This window comes from Aotus nancymaae, unplaced genomic scaffold (assembly GCF_030222135.1).
Source record: "Aotus nancymaae isolate 86718 unplaced genomic scaffold, 86718_ANA_hifiasm-v0.15.2.pri h1tg000030l, whole genome shotgun sequence".
In the NCBI taxonomy this organism is placed as follows: domain Eukaryota; kingdom Metazoa; phylum Chordata; class Mammalia; order Primates; family Aotidae; genus Aotus; species Aotus nancymaae.
Genome location: NW_026988443.1, coordinates 9,472,307 through 9,478,463, shown reverse-complemented (window position 1 = coordinate 9,478,463; position 6,157 = coordinate 9,472,307). Strand labels below are relative to the sequence as shown.

The 6,157-nt window shown below is 40.8% G+C and overlaps 1 long non-coding RNA gene across 1 annotated transcript; it reads right to left on the bottom strand.

The window, feature by feature from the left end:
- Nucleotides 1–2,155: 2,155 nt before the first annotated feature.
- On the bottom strand, nt 2,156–6,157 carry LOC135277241 (uncharacterized). The gene is made up of 4 exons (XR_010344833.1): nt 5,152–6,157; nt 3,381–3,513; nt 2,413–2,507; nt 2,156–2,290 (listed from the first exon to the last, which is right to left on the bottom strand). It is a non-coding gene; the product is annotated as an uncharacterized LOC135277241 (long non-coding RNA).

Here is a 6,157-nt window from a genome sequence, read left to right as displayed (position 1 = left end):
GCAGATGAGAAAATACTCATCATCATTGGTCATTAGAGAAATGCAAATCAAAACCACAATGAGATACTGTCTCACACCACTTAGAATGGCAATCATTAAAAAGTCAGGAGACAACAGATGCTGGATAGGATGTGGAGAAATAGGAAGAGTTTTACACTGTTTGTGGGAGCATAAATTAGTTCAATCATTGTGGAAGACAGTGTGAGGATTCATCAAGGATCTGGATCTAGAAATACCATTTGCCCCAGCAATCCCATTACTGGGTATATATCCAAAGGATTATAAATTATTCTATTATAAAGACACATGCACACGTATGTTTATTGTGGCACTGTGTGCAATAGCAAAGACTTGGAACCAATCCAAATGCCCATCAATGTTAGACTGGATAAAGAAAATGTGGCACATATATACCATGGAATACTATGCAGCCATAAAAGAGGATGAGCACATGTCCTTTGCAGGGACGTGGATGAAGCTGGAAACCATCATTCTCAGCAAACTAACACAGGAACAGAAAACCAAACACCACATGTTCTCACTCATAAGTGGGAGGTGAACAATGAGAAAACATGGACACAGGGAGGGGAACATCACACACTGGGGCCTGTTGGGAGGTGGGGGGTTAGAAGTGGGATAGCATTAGGAGAAATACCTAATGTAGATGATGGGGTGATGGATGCAGCAAACCACTATGGCATGTGTATAACTATGTAACAAACCTGCACGTTCTGCACATGTACCGCAGAACTGAAAGTATATATATATATATATATAAAAAAGGAAGTATTGATTGTCCATTGACTGCTGTTAAGGCAACTAAATACATCTGTGGGTGATGTGGTGGGGAGAAAGAACCAGAATCTTCTCTCACATTATTCACCAAAACCAATGTGAGATGAATTAAAAAATTGAAGATAAAGGCATAAAACAAACAAAATATGTCAGAAGAAACAAAGAGTAATTTGTGATGGAGAGATCTTATAAGAGAAAAACAAGAAGCAATAATAGAAAACATTAACAGATTTGACTCTATAAAAAATGCTTATATAAGATACTATGAATATGAAAAGATATCATAAACTGCATTCAAAGACAAGTAATAGACTGGAAAACAATATTTGAGACACACACAACAGAGAGAAGACTAATATCCACAATATACAAAGAGCTCCCACAAATCAATAAAAAAAGGAATGAGGTTTTGCAAATGTTGAAAGATCTGAACAGGCAATTCTCAACAAAAGAAATTGAAATGGTAAATATGCATATAAAATATACTCAAAGGCCAAGTGCAGTGGCTCATGCCTGTACTCTCAGCACTTTGGGAGGCCAAGGCAGGAGGATTACTTAAGGCCAGGAGTTTAAGACCAGACTGGGCAACATAGCAATACCCCATCTCTACAGAAAATTAATTTTTTCTATATATTTTTTCTGTCTTCTTTTATATATATATATATTTTAAGACAAGATCTCACTGTGTTGCCTAGGCTGGAGTGCAGTGGTGTGACTGTTGCTCACTGCAGCCTCAATTTTCTAGGTTCCAGTGATCCTCCCATCTCAGCCTCCCAGGTAGCTAGGACTCCAGGCAGGGACCACCACACTGGGCTAATTTTTATTTTTATTTTCTTTAGAGATGGGGTCTTGCTGTGTTGCCCAGGCTTGTCTTAAGCTCCTGGAGGATGCGACTCCTCAGCTGGAGAGATGGGGAGCATGTGGCAAGGACCAAGAGGGAGCTAAGGACAGCCCCCAGACAGCTCCTCAGAGCAGAGCAGCTGTCCCAGTGACAGCAGGCCTCAGGGCTGGGGACACCTTTCAGAGATGACAGTTCATTCACAAGACCTTCCTGTTAATACCTAGCTTGTTTCTAGGTTTTCAAGAAAGACCAAGAAAAGAAAGAGTTATCACTAAGTAGCATGGTTTTTCTGCCAAGGGTCTGTCTGCCAATACACTACAATAAATGGAAACCTAAACTCTTATAAAGTATTATCTGGTAAGATATTGGACCAAAAAATAAATCCAAATTAACTTTCTGATGCCCTATAAAATAAGACTTTCAATATTTTATAGGATCCCTCTTTCCCCAAACACAACCCTTCTAAGCCAGCAGTCTTCTTTCTGTTCTAGTCCCGCTGTCGGAAGTGGATGCTCACGGACTTGAGGTGTCTTTTCTGCAGCCGGAGTCCTAGTTAATTGTGGGTCTGATTCAAATGATGGCGCTGCTGGCAGAATGAGCTCATCTTCGCTGCATTGATTCCTCTCTCCACCCACTTGCCAGCTGGGAGCCCTCCTGAAAGAACAATAGATTTATAATATGAGAAAAACAAAGGAGTCGGGAATGAACAGCTCTTGGAAATAAGTAGGTCAAGACACAATCAATTTCCAAATTTAAAATTATGTTTGAAAATGTACCTTTAATACAGGAGCCCGCTTCGGCCCTGTTGGGTAAAGCATGTAAAGTTTAAAGTTCCGGAGTGGCTGCTTTATCAGGTAGCCCGAAGTTTACCCTGGAGGTTAAGCAATAAAATGGAAACAAAAATAATTTAACAGTTTTGCAGTTAGTTTAACCCAGCAACAGCTCCTAAAATAGCTTTCACCTTCCTGGAGCTTACCATGCTCATAAAGCTACAAGATGCATTTCAAAGCTATGAATTTGCTAAATAGAACTTCATTTCCTCTTCTTATTAGAGGTAATTAAATTTATTAGACGTCAGTAAAAGCCTTGTAAACAGAAAATATGAATGCTTATAAAAGTCTGCCCTTTCTTTTCAACCTAATAATTAAGATGCAACAAGAAAGCAGCTAATAACAGCTCGTAATTTATCAGGTGCCATTCAACCCCGAATCTGAGACATATTGAAGGAGTATTAAACACTGAAATGAAAATAATACCCATTGAAACACATTATTTATTAAATACATAATCACTCAGAGAAATAAACACATTGCACAAAGAACTTGATATTTCTGATGGAAACAGTATATATATTATCTTCTGCTTTAGATATATTACCCATCAAGTCAAATTCTTAAATCAAAGCCACAGCTTGTTTCAGTGCAAACTGCCTGTGGCAGCTCAGCAAGCTCCAAATTTCCACAAGACGTTCACCTTGATATCAGTTTTCAAAGACGGAGTCGCTGAAGTTTTTTCATTATTATCATTTTTAACATTCTCAGAAGGAAAGAAATCCCCCAGCAAGCATTAGAGAAGCAGAAACAGAAAAGAAGAAAGGTGATTCTAAAAAGTAAGACTGACACATTAACAAAAAAACTTCCCACCATCCAATACACTTGAACTTAGAAGCAACTGCAGATTCAGTAACTTACACCCCACCCCGATGTTATCTAACCCCAAACGGAGGTTCAAGAATGTACGTTACATCTTATTAACTGTCCAGCTGAAATCTGTACTTGGAGTTCTTTAGAATAAATGATTATGAAGACTTTAGATACCATATTTCATTGATTCCAAGAGTCCTTCCATTTTAAGGTACACCATCATTTTATGTATCACTAAGAAAGAAAACATAAAACACTGCCAGTTAGACTGTGATGTGCTATCATCGTAAGCTGCATCCTGATGTCAGAGACGTTAAAACTGTAAAAAAAAAAAAGCTGGGCATGGTGGCTCACACCTATAACACTTTGGGAGACCAAGGTGGGAGAATCACTTGAACCCAGGAGTTTGAGACCTGCCGGGACAAAAAAATAGTGAGATCCCATCTCTATGATTTTATTTTTATATATTTAAAAATTGTGCAGTAAAACACTTGTATAAATAGACACAATTCGCCTACAATGTTAACTTGGTTACCTTTGGAAAGGGAGGAAGGGAGAAAGTTACCATCTGGGCATGAGTGAAGCTAGTTCTATTGCTCGGTTACATGAATAAATCTCATCAAGCCTTACGTGAATACTTCCGTGTGCATTTCTGCATGCATGTAGCATATCAATAAAAAATTAAACATTACATGTTTGTACAAAAATCTTTTAAAATAAACTATAAGGACATTTCAGATGACCAAAGATTCCTGTGATCATTTAAACATCCTACCTCATCCGCAAGTCTCTTCCCAAGGAATGGGGAGATGAGTGTCCTCCCAGCAGGACTGATGAGGACACAGCAGCATCCCACAGAAGTCAATCCACTTGAACAAAGCGCAGATATGCACTTATGATTCAAGAGGGGAACCCATCTTACAAGGGGTCCATGTGTGAAGTATGCACAGTGGAAACTACTCATGAGAATCCCCTAGGGAGCGGCCATGTTGGAAGCCAGTAGGCTGTCTCCTGGCCAGTTTCATTGTTTGGTTTCTTATTCTGGAATAATTATAGATTCACAGGAAATTACAAAAAATATACATATAGGGAGGTCCTGTGTATCCTTCACCCAGTTTCCCCAGACAGAAACATCTTATCTAACTATAATGCAATATCCAGACCAGGAAATTGATATTGAGACCACCCATAGAGCTGATTCAGATTTCACTTGTTTTACACACACGGTGCACACATGCACAATTCTACATGTCTTTATTCTATGGGGCACTGGACTGACGTCAGTTCCCACTGTGCTACTAAGATGGCATTGTCACATCATAAACTTTTTTTTTTCTCTGAGACAGAGACTCACTCTGTAGCCCAGGCTGGACTGCAGTGGCACGATCTCAGCTCACTGCAACCTCTGCCTCCTGGGCTCAAGCAATTCTCCTGCCTCAGTCTTCTGAGTAGCTGAGATTACAGGTGCCCACCACGCCCGGCTAATTTTTTGTATTTTTAGTAGAGACTGGGTTTCATCATGTGGGCCAGGCTGATCTTGAACTCCCAATCTCAAGTGATCCAGCCACCTTGGCTTCCCAAAGTGCTGGGATTACAGACATGAGCCACCGCGCCTGACCCCATCGTAAACATTTAACTCACACATCCACAATTCTATGTGACTTTGTTCTACCTGTAGATTCATGCAACCACTGCTGCAATCAAGATACAAAACTGTTTCATCCTCACAAGGGGCCTGTGCTGCTTCCTCTTGATAGCCACCCCCACCCCCTCCCTTCTTTCCCTAAGCCCTGGCACCCAGGATTCTGTTCTCCAGTTCCATATGTTTGTTATTTCAAGAAGGTTATATAAATGGAATTAGACAGCATATACCTGCTTGAGATGGGGTATTTTTCTCAGTATAATTCCCTCAAGATCCATCTGATAGTTTATACTTCTTTATTGCTGAGTAGTACTTCAGGGTATGGATGTACCAAAATGTAACTAATGACCCACTGAAGGACACTGGGGTTGTTTGCAGTTTGGGTCTCTTATAAAAGCAGCTATAAACATTCACGTTCAGGTCTTGTGAGGATATAGGTTTCATTTCTCTGGGTCAACTGCCTAAGAGTGCAGATGGATCAGATGGTAAGCGCATGTTTAGTTTTAGAAGAAATTGTCAAATGATTTTTCCAGTGGCTATACGATTTGACATTCTCCCCCTGCAAAGTGTGAGTGTCCAGCATCTCTGCATTCTCAACAGAGAAACTTGTAGCCATTCTCAGAAGTGTGTGTGATTTCTCCCTGTGGTTTTAATTTGCATTCTCCTAATGGCCAAGGGTGTTGACCGTATTTTCATGTGCTTGTTTGCCACCTGTGTGTCCTCTTCAGTGAACTGTCTGGACAGTTCTTCGTCAGGTGCAGGAACAGATCGTTGTTCTTCAGTTGAGCACCACGTGCAGTCTCTGGCTTGTGTTAGAACCCACGTAGTAGCTTCCCAAATGAAAAAACAAAGATGCTCTGTTCCCACATCTTCCCACACTCCAGGCTGTGCAATCCCTGAGGACAGTCTGGGGATGGAATCCTTATGCTCTTTTGTCTTTTTGTGCGTGTTTGCTGAGAACAGATAATTGAATTCTTGAGTTAAATGTTTACGATGGGGCCAGGTGTGGTGGCTCATGTCTGTAATCCCAGCACTTTAGGAGGCCGAGGCAGGTGGATCACTTTAGGCTGGGAGTTGAAGACCAGCTTGGCCAGCTAAAAATATGAAAAATACTTCGCTGGGCATGGTGGGTGCCTGTAATCCCAGCTGCTCAGGAGGCTGAGGCAGGAGAATTGCTTGAGCCCAGGAGGCAGAGGTTGCAGTGAGCCAAGATTGTACCACTATGGTCCAGCCTGG